This window comes from Hyperolius riggenbachi, chromosome 7 (assembly GCF_040937935.1).
Source record: "Hyperolius riggenbachi isolate aHypRig1 chromosome 7, aHypRig1.pri, whole genome shotgun sequence".
Lineage (NCBI taxonomy): Eukaryota > Metazoa > Chordata > Amphibia > Anura > Hyperoliidae > Hyperolius > Hyperolius riggenbachi.
In genome coordinates this window covers 164,547,385-164,565,523 of record NC_090652.1, presented here as the reverse complement: position 1 = coordinate 164,565,523, position 18,139 = coordinate 164,547,385, and the positions used below count along the sequence as shown (strand labels likewise).

Here is an 18,139-nt window from a genome sequence, read left to right as displayed (position 1 = left end):
CATGTTTACCGCTATAAAAATAAAAAAGTCAGATACTCACCTAAGGAGAGGGAAGGCTCGGTCCTAATGAGCCTTCCCTCTCCTCTCCCGGTGCCCGGTCCCGCGCAGGATCCCCCGTAGCAGTATTCGACCAGTTCGGTCAAATACTGCCACTTCCGCTGCCGAAGGGATGTTTCGGAAGCCTTCGGTAACACTCGGGCTCCCGAAGACGGGCCGCTCCATACTACGCATGCGCGAGCATCCTCTATGACGCAATCGCGCGTGCGTAGTATGGAGCGGGCCGTCTTTGGAAGCCCGAGTGCTCCCGAAGGCCTCCGAAGTCCCTGCGGCGGCGGACGCGAACGGGGGAGCCAGCGCAGCGCCGAGGGCACTGGGAGAGGAGAGGGAAGGCTCATTAGGACCGAGCCTTCCCTCTCCTTAGGTGAGTATCTGACTTTTTTATTTTTATAGTGGTACCCATTGGCTTTAAGGAAGGGGGGGGGGGGTACTGTTATGATCACTTCTGCAGCATGTACTGCTGGCTGCAGTTTCATTGAAGACAAGCAGTTTTTGATTTCTTTGCGTGCATTTGCTCGCATAGTTTTGCGTGCGCTTACACTGAGCGTTGATTCCATCTGCAGTCGCTCTGAAGTTAATGACAGGTTAATATGCTTTTGTGAAAACAAACATTGTCTGTTGCAATTGAGCTGCACTCCCTTTCTTGCAGGCTGCATATCATTGTCTGCCTTTTCCTGCTGTCAGCCTGTGATTAATTACCATTCACCTGTGTGGGAATCTGCATGTCTGCTCCCATTGGATGACCTCAGTATAAAGGACTGCTTCCTGCAGTGCTCCATGGGCTATCATAGTCTCAGATTCAGTCTGTCACTCTGTCCGAGCCCCCTCCGTTCCTAGATCTCGTGTGGACTGCACTGACTCCTGCGAAGGGGTCAGTTTGTCCTTCCAGTTCAGCTCTTGTTATCAGCAATTGTTACTTTGCTAGTCTTGCATCATATATTGGTTCATCGCCAATATATACGCATACTAGCGCGTTTGTTATTTTTCTTGTATTCGTGTTACGTTAATACATCAGTGTCGTTGATATATACGTACACAAACTGTTTATTTCCTGTGTTCAGTCAGTTAGTTTCCAGCACGTTTTGGTAGGTTGTGCGTATCGTGATCACCTGTGCTTAGCTAGTTTAGTCCTGTTCCTAGCCATGCTCCAGTTCTTATAGTCAGTGTTCCTTGCTTATGTCATATATCGGTTTATCGCCAATATATACATATGTCAGTTAGTCGTTTGTAGTTCATTGATAGCTGTAATCGTAATACGCTAGGAAATCATACCTATTGTATATTTGTGTGTATTACGTCTGTCTTATTTGACTCTATTTTCCGACTATTCTGTCCTGTCCTTGTGAGGCACGCCACCGCTGCAATCGCATTGGCTGCCTCATTCCAGTCTGTCTTGTCTTGGACGTTTGCTGTCACTTAAGCAGTGACTAGTTAAGCAAACTTTCATTCTGTTACCTGTCCTGATCTTCTGAGTTCTGGTTTATGCGCTCAGCGCTACCTTGCACTGAGCCACTACAGAGGTAGGATTGTTTGTGACTGTTCGGATCTACGCCTGCTCTGTGCACCACATCTCCTGTTGGAGTCAGTCCTCTCCTCCACTAAACTGGGGATATCCTGGTTACTTGTGCTAGCCTGTGTACCTCCTTCACGTCAGAATCCGCATTGTGTGCTGACCGTGGAGGATATACCACCAAGCTTAACATTATGATAGCCCCATGTGAGGAGCCGCGTGGCTGCCTGCGCAGGCAGGCAGCCTTTTGACCACTGTTCAGGTCTGCATTCTGCAGGTCTCTGGAAGAGAGACCTTTTGTCAGTATTGCAGCTTGCTGCTGAGGAATTTGCATATGTTTGTCATGCAGATTGCCTAGCCACATCCTTTGTGGGCTTGCTCTATAAAGAGCTATGTTTCCCACAGTAAGTTGCTGGTCATAAGAGTTAGATCCTGTGTAACACTCGCCTGGAGTGTCAGCCTTGCTCTTTGTTGAAGATTAGCCTAGAGTATCCCTGGAACTGCACTAGGCAGGTTTCCCTAGTGCAGTTAGGATTGCATATCTGTTTTGTTTGTCTGTTGCGATTGTCCTGTCCCAGCGGTGGTCGACAGGAAATCGTTCTGTGTGTCTGGGTGCTAACCGGAACAGCGGTTGTTACTGGTAGCCCCTTCTGTTCTGTCTTCCTGGATCGCACTAGCCACTTGCGCTAGTGCTGTGGATCCTTCTGGTCTGCTACTCTCTTGCTGTACTTGGATCGCACTAGCATCTTGCGCTAGCGCTGTGGATCCTTCTGTTCTGTCTTCCTGGATCGCACTAGCCACTTGCGCTAGTGCTGTGGATCCAATCTTTCGTTTATTCCTGCTTTCATGTATCTATCTTGTCTGCTACGAACACTTGCTGGAGGCTCGGTGAGGTAACCGTTAAGCAAGCGCTCGCGTCCTCTGTTTCATGTTTGTCTGTCAGTGGTTAGTTAGGCGTGTTTGTCTCTATTGTGCTTATCACATGGAGACCACGCATAAACGCGTGCACTGTTGCGAATGAGTGCAGTGTTCGCTTTTAGCTAGCGTTTGTTATTTTCCGTATCTCCTCATTGTATGATTTGCTGTGCCTTTGCTACTCTCGTGCTCTGCCTTGCTGTAACCTTGTGTCACGTCTGGCAATCGCACCTCTCGCAATCGCGTTCCTACTTCATATCTGCTGTGGTGTGTGCACCGTCGCGGGTTGGCGTCTAGTTTGGTGCACACACATACAATCTGTCTCTGTGCTCATTCTCAATCGCCTCTCTTGCGATTGCGTTTCTTCCCTTCGTACAATTCCTGTCTGGCGTGTGTGGTAGGGCAGAGGAGCTGTTCCTCTGCACTCCACAGCTCCACCTGCCGACAGGAATTTCCCTCTACAGGTGCATTGCACCTTTTGCTGGGTTTCCCGCAAATTAAACGCTTGTGGAGGATTTCCGCAGTGTCAGCGCACGTCTTGTGCGCTGATCACGGAGAGAACCCCACAATCGTTACACCCCATTACCAATCCCAATTGTGGGGGGGATTTCCAGCAAAAATGACACTGTTTATTATGGCTCCTTGTCTTTTAAAAGATTTGAAAAGCTTGGCCCTGAAATTGCAGACAAATGTATACCAGAACTGGTTAGATTTTTGGCAAATCCAGATTTTCGGAATTTTGCAATTCCTACCTGGGCCGATCAGATCATTTGCACTCTTTTTTAAGGGCAAACTTTTTGATTGGACAGTTGATGTCCTGAATCACACTCGTTTGAGACAAAAGCCTTTGGACTTCATAGCGTTTGATTCACAACTGGTTACGCATCGATCCATTGCCTTACCCTCTTAATGAGCTCCTGGCCGCCTGTCAATCAGCTGCTCCTTTAACTGCTTGCAAAAATAATCAGCAAGCAGATAGTTGCACTGATAGCGTTCCTGCATCCGTGAATAAATCGCCTAAGGCAGCAAAGTCTAAAGTCTCACATAGAAGCAAGCATAAACGTTCCAGGAAACGTTCACAACCAGCAGAGTCGTTGCCCTTAGCGACTGCGCATCAGTTTAGCAGATTATCTGATTAGCAGATAATGAAATTCAGTTACCATTAGGGGGAGTCAAATGGACCTATGAAACTACTAATGAACTTTCGTTGCTAGCCAGGGAGAATAAAAATTCTTGTTTAAATGAATTGTCTGAATATGATTATGAAGACATATTACAGAGTATTGAGCAAATCAACTTATTTGTGCAGCAAGGGAAAATTTGCATATACTACAGTTCAACACTTGTTACAGGTTTTGGAGATTCTGAGGAAGAAGAAATCTGCCAATCGCCTGCTAAATAACCCAATACATGTTCCTGCCGCAACCACACCTGTGAACTGTGGTCATCCTGAATGTTCAGCTGTCGTTAAGTGTGCATGGGATCCTCCATTTGAGAAATGGGAGCTTGAAGCTCTAGTCCGTAAATTGAACAGTGATTCAAGTTCATTCTGCCATTTCTTCAGTGCTAAAAGTGAAGCAGTATTGAATACATGCATTAAGTCTGCATATAACCTAATAAAAACTGGTGTGTGTGGGTATGACTTTGTGGCTCCATTGATCGATGTGTGGGAAATGATTTTGAATGATTTTTATGCGATTCAATCAGCTTTGTCCAGTAAAATGTTCCTGTAAATCCACCCTGTACCATAGATAACTCAGTGTTACTTCCCAGTAAGACAGAAGCTACTGATACTTCCTTAACCTTGCCCTGCACACATTTCTCAGCAGAGGATCCAAAGGTCCTGCTGACTTCTGAGTCCAGTCTAGCCAGTACTCATGAGTCTTTGTTCAGTGAAACAGAAATCAAAGAATTATTGCCTGCCTCAGCAAACACTTCTGTAGAATTTACCTGTGTTGATAAAGTTCAATTCCTATCTGATCCAGCAGATACCAATAGATGCACTACATCAGTTCCTGAGTCTCAGCAATCATGTTTGGTAGCCTTAGAACCCCAGCATCTGAATTTTCCAATCTCACAGTTGAAAAACTATGGTTCAGATTCACAAGCCCTGTGTCCTGATCCTCCTGTTTCTGTACCTTGCTCTAGCTCCACAAATGGTTCTGAGCTTCTATCATGTGAACCTAAAAACACAGAATTATTGCCTTGTTCAGAAAATATTCCTGTGAATTTGCCCTGTACCATGAATTGTTCAATTCTTTCAAATGAAACTCAGCTCACAGAATCATTATGCTGTCCAGCAGGTGCTTCCATGGTTCTGCCATGCAATAGGGATTGTTCAGTGATTCTGTCCAGTGAAGCTGAAATTACAGAGTTTTATGCTTCACTCAGTATTGCAGATGCTTCAAGATCTCGAGCAGAAGACTCAGAGGCTCTGCATACTTCAGTGGGTGTTACAGTAATATTCACTTGTTTAGTAGCTGTTTTGGAATTACAGTCTGCTCTAGTAAAACTTGATGAATCCCTGCTTAGTGAAGCGGAAGCCATTGAAGCATTGTCCTTGACAGCAAGCGTTTTAGATACCTTGCCCTGTACACAGTCTGATTTTGCTAATGATGTTGAATCCCTCTCTGATATCACAGTAGCCAGAAAACTTCAGCCCTGTCCTCTGAATGTTTTAGAAGTATTGCCCTGTAACATGGATTATTCTGGCTCTCTGGAAAAAATAATAAATATTTCAGAATTTCAGTCTTGTTTAGTGAGCATTCCTGAGATCCAGCCCTGTATCCTGGAAAATTCTGGTTCTCTGGCCAGTGTGGCAGAAGTTCCAGAGTCCCCTTCCTGTCCAGTGAGTTCCTCAGTTTTGCCTAGTTCAGTAGGGGTTGCTGCAATACTGACTTGTTTTGCAGCCCTTCATTAAGCTCAAATCCAGTGTATTAGATGAGTCTCTGTCTAGTCCAGAAGAAGCTATGGAAACCCTGTCTAGTTCGGTGCATACATCAGAAGATTTGTCCTGTCTTGTAAATGCCCCTGAACATGATTTGTTAATAACCTTGCTAGACTCAGTGACATTTAAGTCTGATCCTGCATTCTTTAGTGAGAATCCAGTAACTGTGAAGTCTAGTCATGATGACTTTTTTTTGCCCAGTCCTGGTTTCGGTCCTATCTTGACTGACTCTGAGGTTCGCAGTTCCTTGACATGTCCAGAAGTTTCTCTTGTGCCAGTGTGCCCAGATGTGCTTCGTGTGCCAGAATGCCCAAGTGTGTCTAACGTGTTAGCGTGCTCAGATGCTTCCCTAGTGGAGACATGTTCTGATATTGCCAGTTTGCCTGCATGCCCAGAGATGGTTCTGGTCCCTGAAAGCCCTGATCTTTATGTTTGTCCTTGTAACCCTGACTCTGGAATTGCCCTAGGTTCCATAGGGGTTCTTGATAGTTCTCCATGTGAGCCTAGAGGGCGTTCTAACCTTTTGGGATCTCTGTGGAACTTCAAAGTGTTCTGGGAGATCTCTGAGGAGACTTGTCCTGGTACCTTGGACTGGTTCAACAGTGGGTTTTGTGTTGGTAAAGACAGTTCCGGTGGGCATTGCAAAGGCTTTGGCATTTTTGGACAGTCCCTGGAAGGCGGTGGGTATCGCTTAGTGAGTTTCGGGGGGCTTTTTCCTGGAAATCACGGTTCTGATGGGTATTACATTGAGGCTTGTAGTACTGATGGGCATGGTTCTGTAGGTTCTGGTCCTAATGGGTTCAGTCTTGTAGTGACTGATTCTGGAATTTGGTCTTGTCGGGCTGTCCCGGCCATCATGAGTTATCAGTCAGATTGTTTTACTGGATATGTCAGTTTTGAAAGGCGTCTGGAAGCCGCCTTTAAAGTGAATGTTTATAATAATAATAATAATAATAATAATAATAATCTGAACATTTGTATAGCGCTTTTCTCCTGTTGGACTCAAAGCGCTCAAGAGCTGCAGCCACTGGGACGCGCTCAAGAGGCCACCCTGCAGTGTTAGGGAGTCTTGCCTTGAACTCCTTACTGAATAGGTACTTGACCTAGCCAGGATTCGAACCCTGGTCTCCCATGTTTACCGCTATAAAAATAAAAAAGTCAGATACTCACCTAAGGAGAGGGAAGGCTCGGTCCTAATGAGCCTTCCCTCTCCTCTCCCGGTGCCCGGTCCCGCGCAGGATCCCCCGTAGCAGTATTCGACCAGTTCGGTCAAATACTGCCACTTCCGCTGCCGAAGGGATGTTTCGGAAGCCTTCGGTAACACTCGGGCTCCCGAAGACGGGCCGCTCCATACTACGCATGCGCGAGCATCCTCTATGACGCAATCGCGCGTGCGTAGTATGGAGCGGGCCGTCTTTGGAAGCCCGAGTGCTCCCGAAGGCCTCCGAAGTCCCTGCGGCGGCGGACGCGAACGGGGGAGCCAGCGCAGCGCCGAGGGCACTGGGAGAGGAGAGGGAAGGCTCATTAGGACCGAGCCTTCCCTCTCCTTAGGTGAGTATCTGACTTTTTTATTTTTATAGTGGTACCCATTGGCTTTAAGGAAGGGGGGGGGGGGGGGGTACTGTTATGATCACTTCTGCAGCATGTACTGCTGGCTGCAGTTTCATTGAAGACAAGCAGTTTTTGATTTCTTTGCGTGCATTTGCTCGCATAGTTTTGCGTGCGCTTACACTGAGCGTTGATTCCATCTGCAGTCGCTCTGAAGTTAATGACAGGTTAATATGCTTTTGTGAAAACAAACATTGTCTGTTGCAATTGAGCTGCACTCCCTTTCTTGCAGGCTGCATATCATTGTCTGCCTTTTCCTGCTGTCAGCCTGTGATTAATTACCATTCACCTGTGTGGGAATCTGCATGTCTGCTCCCATTGGATGACCTCAGTATAAAGGACTGCTTCCTGCAGTGCTCCATGGGCTATCATAGTCTCAGATTCATTCTGTCACTCTGTCCGAGCCCCCTCCGTTCCTAGATCTCGTGTGGACTGCACTGACTCCTACGAAGGGGTCAGTGAGTCTTTCCAGTTGGGCTCTTGTTATCAGCAATTGTTACTTTGCTAGTCTTGCATCATATATTGGTTAATCGCCAATATATATGCATACTAGCGCGTTTGTTATTTTTCTTGTATTCGTGTTACGTTAATACATCAGTGTTGCTGATATATACGTACACGAACTGTTTATTTCCTGTGTTCAGTCAGTTAGTTTCCAGCACGTTTTGGTAGGTTGCGCGTATCGTGATCACCCGTGCTTAGCTAGTTCAGTCCTGTTCCTAGTCCTGCTCCAGGTCTTAGTCAGTGTTCCTTGCTTATGTCATATACCGGTTTATCGCCGATATATACACATATGTCAGTTAGTCGTTTGTAGTTCATTGATAGCTGTAATCGTAATACGCTAGGAAATCATACCTATTGTATATTTGTGTGTATTACGTCTGTCTTCTTTGACTTTATTTTCCAACTATTCTGTCCTGTCCTTGTGAGACATGCAATCGCATTGGCTGCCTCATTCCAGTCTGTCTTGTCTTGGACGTTTGCTGTCACTTAAGCAGTGACTAGTTAAGCAAACTTTCATTCTGTTACCTGTCCTGATCTTCTGAGTTCTGGTTTATGCGCTCAGCGCTACCTTGCGCTGAGTCACTACAGTGGAAGGATTGTTTGTGGCTGTTCGGATCTACGCCTGCTCTGTGCACCACATCTCCTGTTGGAGTCAGTCCTCTCCTCCACTAAACTGGGATATCCTGGTTCCTTGTGCTAGCGTGTGTGCCTCCTTCACGTCAGAATCCGCATTGTGTGCTGACCGTGGAGAATATACCACCAAGCTTAACAGGTACTGCTGCTGGGCATTGTATTCAGTTGCTTAACTTGTTATCAACCAGTATTCCAAAGTCATTTTCTAAATGTGATGTTGCCAACTGTATGTCATTTATCTAAGGATGTGCTCTACTCTTGGCAAGTCCAAGGTGCATGATGTTAAATCAATCAAAATTAAATTCCATCTGCCATATGCCTGCCCATATAACCATGTTGTCAAGATACTGTTGTAATATATCACTATCCCGCTTAGTGTTAATAATCGTGGATACTTTTGCATCATTTGCAAAGACAGCAATATTACTCTTTATTCCAACTACTAGATCTTTAATAAATATATACATCAAAAAGGGATTTGACATAGGGCTGACCCTTGCAGGACCCCAATGCTAAAAGTTTCTTATTTTGAGGGTGATCCATTTACCACCAATCTTTGCCTTCTGCCCTTTAGCCAGTCCATGTACACACACTTTCTCCTAGTTCCTGTATCCTGCGCTTCTGTTCCAGGCTTTGGTGAGGAAAAGTGTCAAAAGCCTTTGCAAAGTCCTAGTTTACTACATCTATTGCTTTCCCAAGTTCCAAATTTGCATTGTCCACTTCATAAATGCTGAGCATTTGGTGAGACATGACCTGTAGGAAGCACATACTGTTGAAACTGAAATTAAATTTATTCTCTGCAATATCATTTTGTATAACATGCCTTAAGATACCTTTAAACAGTTTACACAGAACCAATGTTAAGCTTACAGAACAAAGGTACACTACTCGGTGGTGTATGCTACCTAGGCAAGGTGCCTTATCTAGCTTGATTTTATTGAAACGTAGTGCCTGCCTGATCATTTACTGGGGTCCTTTCTTCTTTTTTGTTTGTTGTGCTAATAATTAATAGAACATTAGTAGCAAAGAAAATAGTCTCATTTTAATTTTAAGATATATATAGCTTTTTTTTATAACATTTCATAATTCTGTCATATTTGCAATTACAAGCCACACTCTGTATTTTAGGCTGGTTTCACACTAGGACGGACGTTAAGGTCGCATAACGTGCCCCTAACGCAACGCCTGGTGCTCTCTGATGTGGACGTCAGAGTGAGCCGCGTTGTGCAGCTCACTCTGGCGTCCGTGATGCCGTGATGCGCACTCTTGGACGCATGCGGCATCACGTGGTCCCGCCCGGCCAATCGCCGCACAGAGCGGCCGCTCAAGGAAGTAAACACTGCACGTCACTGAGTGCAGTGAATAATAATTAGCCATGTGCCCGGCCGCTCTCCGCTCCTCCCCAACTTCACTGAGCATGTGCAGACAGTCATGTACTGCATGCAGTACGTTGTGTTATGGCGCAGCGTTACACTGTAACACAACGTGGGCACTGTGAACAGCCGTTGATTTTTCATTGCTGTGCGGTGGGGTGCGTTACAGGCTGCTCTAACGTGCGCCTGTAACGTCCCACTGTGAAACCAGCCTTAAACTATAACACAAGCAGAGCTAATGACCCTTTCAACTTCCCTGCAGTCAAAATTTTATCTAAATTTGTCTCTGACTGTGATGTTTAAGTGCTCCAGAAAACAGTGACCCAAGTTGGGTCTGAGAGCTCAGAGAGGCACTTTTGCATAGATAACAACAACTGAAACTCTTCCTGTAGTGAAAACAATATTAGACTAATAGCTGTGCTACTAATGTTCTTTTTCTTAGCTGTACTACATATACAAATCATTATCTCATAAGTTTATTTTCACTTCAGATTTAACCACCCTGGCGTTCTATTAAGATCGCCAGGGAGGCTGCGGGAGGTTTTTTTTTTAATAAAAAAAAAACTATTTCATGCAGCCAACTGAAAGTTGGCTGCATGAAAGCCCACTAGAGGGCGCTCCGGAGGCGATCTTCCGATCGCCTCCGGCGCCCAGAATAAACAAGGAAGGCCGCAATGAGCAGCCTTCCTTGTTTCGCTTACCTCGTCGCCATGGCGACGAGCGGAGTGACGTCATGGACGTCAGCCGACGTCCTGACATCAGCTGCCTCCGATCCAGCCCTTAGCGCTGGCCAGAACTTTTTGTTCCGGCTACGCTGGGCTCAGGCGGCTGGGGGGACCCTCTTTCGCCGCTGCATGCGGCGGATCGCCGCACTGCAGCGGCGATCAGGCAGCACAGGCGGCTGGCAAAGTGCCGGCTGCGTGTGCTGCTTTTTATTTGAGCCAAATCGGCCCAGCAGGGCCTGAGCGGCAGGCTCCGGCGGTACCGGACGAGCTGAGCTCGTCCAGACCGCTCAGCTGGTTAAAGGTTTGATCCATTACTGGCATTTGTCATGGGCTTTGGTTTGTAAACAGGGTTAAAGGGGTCTGAAACTCTGACATAACATTCAATAAAAATGTGTTTTCCTACTTTTTATTACTCATACAGTTATCATATTTGCTTTTGTGCATAATTAATATTGTCTGTTTACAAATTACAAGTTTCCAAAGTGTAGTTTATCTTGCCCTGAAACCTGCCATTGCATTTATTTAAACTGCTTTTTATTGTATATTAACATCGTCTAATTATCTGTTCTGAGCTGTTTGTGTGCTTGAAGCACAGAGAGCTTCACAGAGAGCTCCTTTTCACTTGTTACACTGTGTTTACACACATGTATCAACATTGAAATGCAAACAAAGATACTGTTATCTCCAGTTTGGATGAAGATTTGAAGCTGAATAGCAGGACAAAATGTTTTGTTTAACCATTTCAGTGATGTCCTGCTTAAAAACATTCTGGGATAGTAGCTTTAAAGCTGTGAGAAATCTGTTAGAGCAAAGAAGAAATGCTGACTTTCAGACCACTTTAAGTATTTTACAAGGGTCTGCTCTGTCACTAGAGACATGCTGTCTAATTAAATTATTTGAGGGTTGTGGGGCCTAATTGGTATTTGGGCAAATATGACTACAAAATTATGTTGTTTGAGTAACATGTATGTGCTCGGGATGTTAGATTTCTAGAAATGTTTTTTCTTTATGTAAAACAGTACACACACTGCTTAGTTTGTTACTATAGCACGGTTTCTACAGAAATAAGAAACTTATTTTTTCCGCTGGGGACTAAGTTTACTTGATATAAGGCCCAAAAATATCTGATGGTGGTCTTGACTGCCAGTCACTGACTTACAATGTTGACAGATCTGTTATGTGCAGCAAGCAGGCATACAAGAAGAGAAGTGTGTAGAGAAGGCACCATAGTACCAGCATAGCAAAGTAGGTGGCCTGGAGCAGGTAGATACATAATCAAGCGACCATGAGCTGACAATTCTGTGGTGAGGGGTTGACAATAATGAAATGACATTGGGAAGAGGGAAGGGAGGCAAGACATTATTGAACACACTTGGGGTAATAAGGAAATGTCAGCAGTAGTGGGAGACATGAACTGTGGAGGGGATACTGTGGAATATGGGAAGTGTTGGGGTGGAGGAAATAGTGTGCAAAATATGTCAGTAGCAGGAGAGCAAGGAGACATAAGGAAATGCAGAGGGTGTGTGGGCATGGGGAAATATTAATGGCAAGGGGAAAGATTTCCTTCCCCTGCACCAAATATTTTCAAAGAAAGGCATTTAGTTATGCAGTCTTGCTGTTAACCGTTCCACTTTGTTATTACATTATAGCCTAGGAAGAAATGATCCATGTGAGGAACCTCTAGAGATTTCCAGTGTTTAGAAACAGGGCTACAAGCAGCTGTTAAAATATGTCCAATTAATTTTAGTTTTTATTTCTCAGCTTTTGAAGGACGGTCACAAAATAAATGTAGTTAGGGCCCATTCACACTAGAGCATTTTGACGGCGATTTCTGCAAAACGCTCAAGCGCTAGCGCTTTTTAAAGCGGTAGTGCTATAATACCCTATGGGCCCGTTCTTACTTGGGCGATTTGCGTTAAAGAGAACCCGAGGTGGGGATCTTAGAATTAAATCTATACACAGAGGCTGGGTCTGGCCATAGTGCCCAGCCTCTGTTGCTAGGTGAATCCCCCCTAAGTCCCCCATGCGCTCCGCTCTCCCCCATAAATTACAGCCACGCTGGCGACACGCATCGTGTCGCAGGGGGCTGTATTTACCTCCCTAGTGTAACTCACGCCGCTCCCCCGCCTCCTGCAGAGCGCCGGTCCCCGCCCACGACCCTTCCCTCACCGCTGATTGGAGGGAAGGGATGCGGGCGGGGACCGGCGCTCTGCAGGAGGCGGGGGGAGCGGCGTGAGTGACATTAGCTAGGTAAACATTGCCCGACAGTGTGGCTGTAATTTATGGGCTAGAACGGAGCGCAGGGGGGACTAAGGGGGGATTCAAATAGCAACAGAGGCTGGGCACTATAGCCAGACCCTGCCTCTGTGTATAGATTTCGTTCTAAGATCACCACCTCGGGTTCTCTTTAATCGCCAGTGATTAACACAAATCGCCAAATGCAAACGTGTAGCCTGCATCATTCTCAGACGATTTCCTGGCGATCGCGTTTCAGTGCTATAGAAGCGATAAACGCGATCGCGGAAAAATCGCTGCAGTGTCCAGTGATTTTTCCGCGTTAAATCATGGAAAAATCACTCCCGAAAAAACCGCGGCGTTTTGCGCTTTTAAGTGTTAATGGGCCCTTAAAGCTGACTGACTATGAATGGAGTTAAATCTGTCTTGTACATATGTATATACATATCAAAGGCTAAAAATTGGACTTGAACATTCTCATGGCTCTTACTGTAAAGCAGAATGTCACAGACCGCAAGGCCGGTCCGCGGATGGGGTCAATCGATCAGCATTTAGACAAATGGGTCCTAAAAATTCCTATCACAAATAATCCTCCACAAGTCTGAGACTTCTCAATATGATCAATGTAAGACTAAGGAAGCAGGAGGAAATAAATTATATATAAAAGTACAAATTTTATTAATGACCAAAATACAAACACATATATATGTAAATCTATTTAAAATTGACCAGAACACACAGGTGGGCCACCATGTCTAGGCCAGATGGAAAAATGTAGGGGATCCCCTAAAAAAATATTGATAGTGCGCAATCCATCAAATATCTTAATGCAAAAAAGGGGGAAGCGACTCCTAGCAGGTAACATTGAAACAAAAGACCTTGGAGAGAAATATATCATTGGTTTTAAAGGACAAGTGTCCAGGACCTAAATGGAAAAAGACATCCTAGTAGAAAAGCACAGGTGTATCAGATCCATTTAGGTCCTGGACACTTGGCCCTTAAAACCAATGAAACATTGCAGCAACACAACCAGTATCTGATACACCTGTGCTTTTCTACTAGGATGTCTTTTTCCATTTAGGTCCTGGACACTTGGCCTTTAAAACCAATGATATATTTCTCTCCAAGGTCTTTTGTTTCAATGTTACCTGCTAGGAGTCGCTTCCCCCTTTTTTGCATTAAGATATTTGATGGATTGCGCACTATCAATATTTTTTTAGGGGATCCCCTACATTTTTCCATCTGGCCTAGACATGGTGGCCCACCTGTGTGTTCTGGTCAATTTTAAATAGATTTACATATATATGTGTTTGTATTTTGGTCATTAATAAAATTTGTACTTTTATATATAATTTATTTCCTCTTGCTTCCTTAGTCCGTCAATTGATCAGCGTCAGAAATCCTCTCACACGGTCATTTGCTCATCACGAAGGGTAACCCGACTTCGCAATTTGATGAACCGACTCGCGGAGGGAGCGTTCAGACACCAATGGACTCACCTCACACATACAATTCAAAGATCTGCCACCAAGCGGGTTACACAGCCCTCTACTGTAATTAAACTAGGACTTTGAGAACGCTCTATTAACCCTTAGCAGTATGCAGGAACCAGGGTCAGATCGTTATATCTGGGCCGGGTTCTCGCATACGGGTTATAAAGGCACACTGCTGTTAAACACAGGGTAGCGATTTCAGGAGAATAGGTACGATTGTGTATGTTCAGCAACAGGTCATAACCGCTAAACGATTTTTAAAATGTTTAATAACAACAATGCATTACATACAGTTATATACACCAATTTACATATACACACAGAGCTTAAAAATAAAAAGGAATAAAATCAGAAAGTTCTTACTTAGTTAGCTGAGCAATCCATTTGAAGAATGAAGAAAAAGAGTCCAGTTTAAAAGTAGGCATTAAGGTTAAAAGTCCTTGAACACAGCATGCGTTGATTCTCCTTGAACGCATGCCTGGACTTGCCTGGTCGATGGAATTTGGAGAACTGGGTGGATTTGGTCCCGCCTCACTTTTATAGGACCTGAGTTTTGGGCTGTCACTACCTGGAAAGTAGGTGTGTTTAAGGCGGGGTTACCTCCTAATCAGCAGGTTGCCGCCCCCCAGACTCAGAGCAAAAAATTTACCAATTATTAATAATCTGTGTGACTCCGCCCCAGATTGGCGCATCGCAAATCCGAGACTATATTCATAAGCAGTCTGCGACCCGGTATCAAATGAGGCTAGACATGCCTATTCTATCGCATTTGCTCTACGCAGGCCGGATAAAGCCGTTTCTCTACTGATTCCTGATAGCTAGACAATTGTAATTCAGGTGAATGATAGAACTGATTTCTAGGTATCAGAAAATGTAATTTTTGTCTTGCTGGGCCAAACCTATTTTGAATTATTAATAAATTAAAGTTTCCTTTGTTTGAGTCTATGAGTTTGGAGGGAATCTCTTATCTTACTGGTTCGAGCTGGCTTTCTTTTGGGAGAGGGCTGAAGCAGGAAATGGTCCTCGGCAGGAGGTCAGCCAGGCGTGAAATTCCTTTCCATGTTATCAGGACACTGGATATGGGGTGAGGGGACTTTTGGCTTTCAGTGGAAGAGAGCAAAAGGGAAAGGTATTTGTGTTATTCTACACAGGACTGACAGTAATTGTGCAGGACCATACAAAAATCATTGGCGATTGCGCACGACTTTCTTTCCGTAATGTTCGCCACATCTCTCCCCTACCAGTCGGTGCACAGAGTGGGTCTGCCAGACCTGCTCTACGTGCCGCTTAGCTACTGAACGGGTTCTCGACTTCTTATCTGACTGCGCTTTAGGCAACTCACCAGAGGCATAAGGCCTCATGGTCCGGTGTGTCCCAGTATCCGCTTTGCAGACGGTGCGATGCACACCAACAGGCTTACCTCTAAAGGCCTGGCTGGGTTTGCATAGCGCTTCCTGTAAGGGAGAGAGTCGTTGGCTGACATCCGGGTCACGTCCTGACTCTCGGGTGTCAGCCTGCGAATCTGGAAGCAGCATGGCATACCCCTGCTCTAACTGACTACACCATGGCAAAACATTTTGGTCAGCACCACCTAGGTGGACATTAGAGCACCTTTTAAAAAATGAATTAGCCTTCACCTGGGTGGCGAGGCTTGCGCCTCCTCCAGGAGGGATAGAGGGTGGACCTCTGGGCAGTTTTGCACTGGGTTGCTCCTGCAAGGGGAAGACAGGGAAGGAGCTGCCTGTCCCCACCAGCTGTTTGGTAACAGGCAATGGTGGGGCACTCTGGCTGTCATAGCAGGAGGGGAGGTCTAGGCCTCCAGCTGCCTGCTCTGACACCTGGTATTCTTCCGCTGTCCGGCGAGGATATGACCCAGGCAAAACAAGACTGTTACCTCTTAGATTAGAGACTGTCACATTTAAACATACATCATTTTTAGAAATGTGAGATTCAGCTTGAAAGCTATTAGCAACATCTGGTACAACATCAACATCACAGTTACGTTCATTTTTCACATCATGTACACAGGTATCTGGAACAACAGTGACAGGTTCAGAATAAGACAAACAGTGATTAGACAGCTGTCCGTTAGAAACAGGTACCTCTTCCTTGCCTCCTTCCCTAGGAGAGCTAGGTACCATTACCCTGGCTGCCTCCCTCTGTCCCACCCCAAGCTTGTACAGTACCTGAGTGGGTCCAGACTGGCAATCCGGGGTGTTGATCACAGGTTCATAAAAGGATCGTAGGGTGCCAAGATCGGTGCCCAACAGCACAGGCACTGGGATGTCATCTGTCACCCCCACAACTTTTGTCTGGCGTCCCCTTCCCCAATTGAGAACAACACGAGCTTTGGCGTTGCGTGCGTGTGTGCCACCAACTCCCACAAGGGTAACACGCTCATTAGGCAGGAAATTCTCCCTGGCTACAAGATGAGAGTGAACCAAGGTAAGCTCTGCACCTGTGTCGCGGAAACCAACAGCGATCTGGTCGTTAACTTCCACGACTTGATGATTTCCGGAAAGTCGAAGATTTGCTGCTCCCATGACGAGTTAGGTGTGTGCAGTAGAGGATGCGCTAGCCAATTCTGCGCTAGGCTCTGGAGACGGCGTCCTCACCTCGGGGCAGGCAGACTTGAGGTGTCCTCGCTGTCCACAGTGGTAACACTTCGGAACATATGTGCCATCAGGCGAATGAGCAGCAGGTGCAGCATCCGGCCTCTGTGGCTGTGGGACCCGATTCCCACGGTTCGCAGGCGGAGGAGAGCTAGGTTGCGCAGGTCTCCCCCCTTTCCAGCTCTGGGCTGGAGGTTTGCGGCTGTCCGGTACACGGGTGGCCACAAAAGTGTCTGCAAGTTCTGCGGCAGTTTTGGCGGAGTCAGGCTTCCGCTCCAAGACAAACTGCCGGACATCTGGAGTGCAGCAGTTCAGCAACTGCTCCTGCACGATGAGGTCCTCCAGACCTTGGTGAGAGTCTTTTTTGAGGCCCCGCGACCACTACCTGAACACTGTCAGCAGGCGTCTCTCCAGGTCGGTGTAAGAGTCGGTGTGGCCTTTCTGCAGGAAGCAAAACTTTTAGCGATAGACCTCTGGGGTCAACTGGTATTTGGTGATAATTGCACCTTTTATCACAGCATAGTCATTGTCCTTGTCAGCGGGTAAGTCCACAAACGCCTCATGCGCTTTGTCCCGCAAGTTGGGTGTCAGATATCTTGCCCACTGCTCCTGGGGCAGATGATGCTGACGACAAGTCTTTTCAAATGAGTGTAAATAAGTGTCCAGATCGGTTCCCTTCTCCATTTCTGGGAACTTAAACTTTGGAGTCCCAAACGGGCTTGCTGTGGGTTGGGGTTCCGGAGCACTTGGCGAGGGATTTTGGCCTCGCCCTCGCAGTTTGGCCATTTCAAGGTCGTGTCGGGGTGTGGATTCTCTCTCTGCTGCCTCTTTCTCAGCAAGCCACTGACGCTCTGCCGCTTCCCTTTCTGCCTGCTCCCGGCATACTGAGGCTTTTTTTTTCTGTAAGTCACAATGCCTTTTTCTTCACACAAGTTCACTAGGTCTGGCACTGACATTTTCTTGTATCTTGCTGCATCAGCCATGGTTGCCAAATAAAAGATAGGATAGAAGAAGAGATTTGGGAGGAAACTCTGTGCTATACGTTTAGTCTATATAAATGGTAATGCACTGGTTATCGACCACAGATTTTTATCTGTTCTGGCAGGTTAATCAAATAACATTGCCGTTGATGTTCTGAACATACACAAATCCCAATAAGCTGCCAACCAATGTCACAGACTGCAAGGCCGGTCCGTGGATGGGGTCAATCGATCAACGTCAGAAATCCTCTCACACGGTCATTTGCTCATCATGAAGGGTAACCTGACTTCGCAATTTGATGAACCGACTCGCGGAGGGAGCGTTCAGACACCAACGGACTCACCTCACACATACAATTCAAAGATCTGCCACCAAGCGGGTTGCACAGCCCGCTACTGTAATTATACTAGGACTTTGAGAACGCTCTATTAACCCTTAGCAGTATGCAGGAACCGGGGTCAGATCGTTATATCTGGGTCGGGTTCTCGCACACGGGTTACGGGTTATAAAGGCACACTGCTGTTAAACACAGGGTAGCGATTTCAG

The 18,139-nt window shown here is 46.1% G+C and overlaps 1 protein-coding gene and 1 long non-coding RNA gene across 4 annotated transcripts in view; one reads left to right on the top strand and one right to left on the bottom strand.

Moving 5' to 3' along the window:
* RFTN2 (raftlin family member 2) overlaps positions 1-18,139 on the top strand; it is a 135,370-nt gene that overhangs the window by 27,209 nt on the left and 90,022 nt on the right. The window lies entirely within an intron of this gene.
* LOC137524694 (uncharacterized) overlaps positions 1-18,139 on the bottom strand; it is an 82,957-nt gene that overhangs the window by 51,860 nt on the left and 12,958 nt on the right. Inside the window, exon 3 of one of the 3 annotated variants that reach the window (XR_011022759.1) lies at positions 8,604-8,927. The exons of the other annotated variants lie outside the window; for them this stretch is intronic. This is a non-coding gene — a long non-coding RNA (uncharacterized lncRNA). Of the gene's footprint in view, positions 1-8,603; positions 8,928-18,139 lie in introns of those variants that run through there. 3 annotated transcript variants of the gene reach the window in all.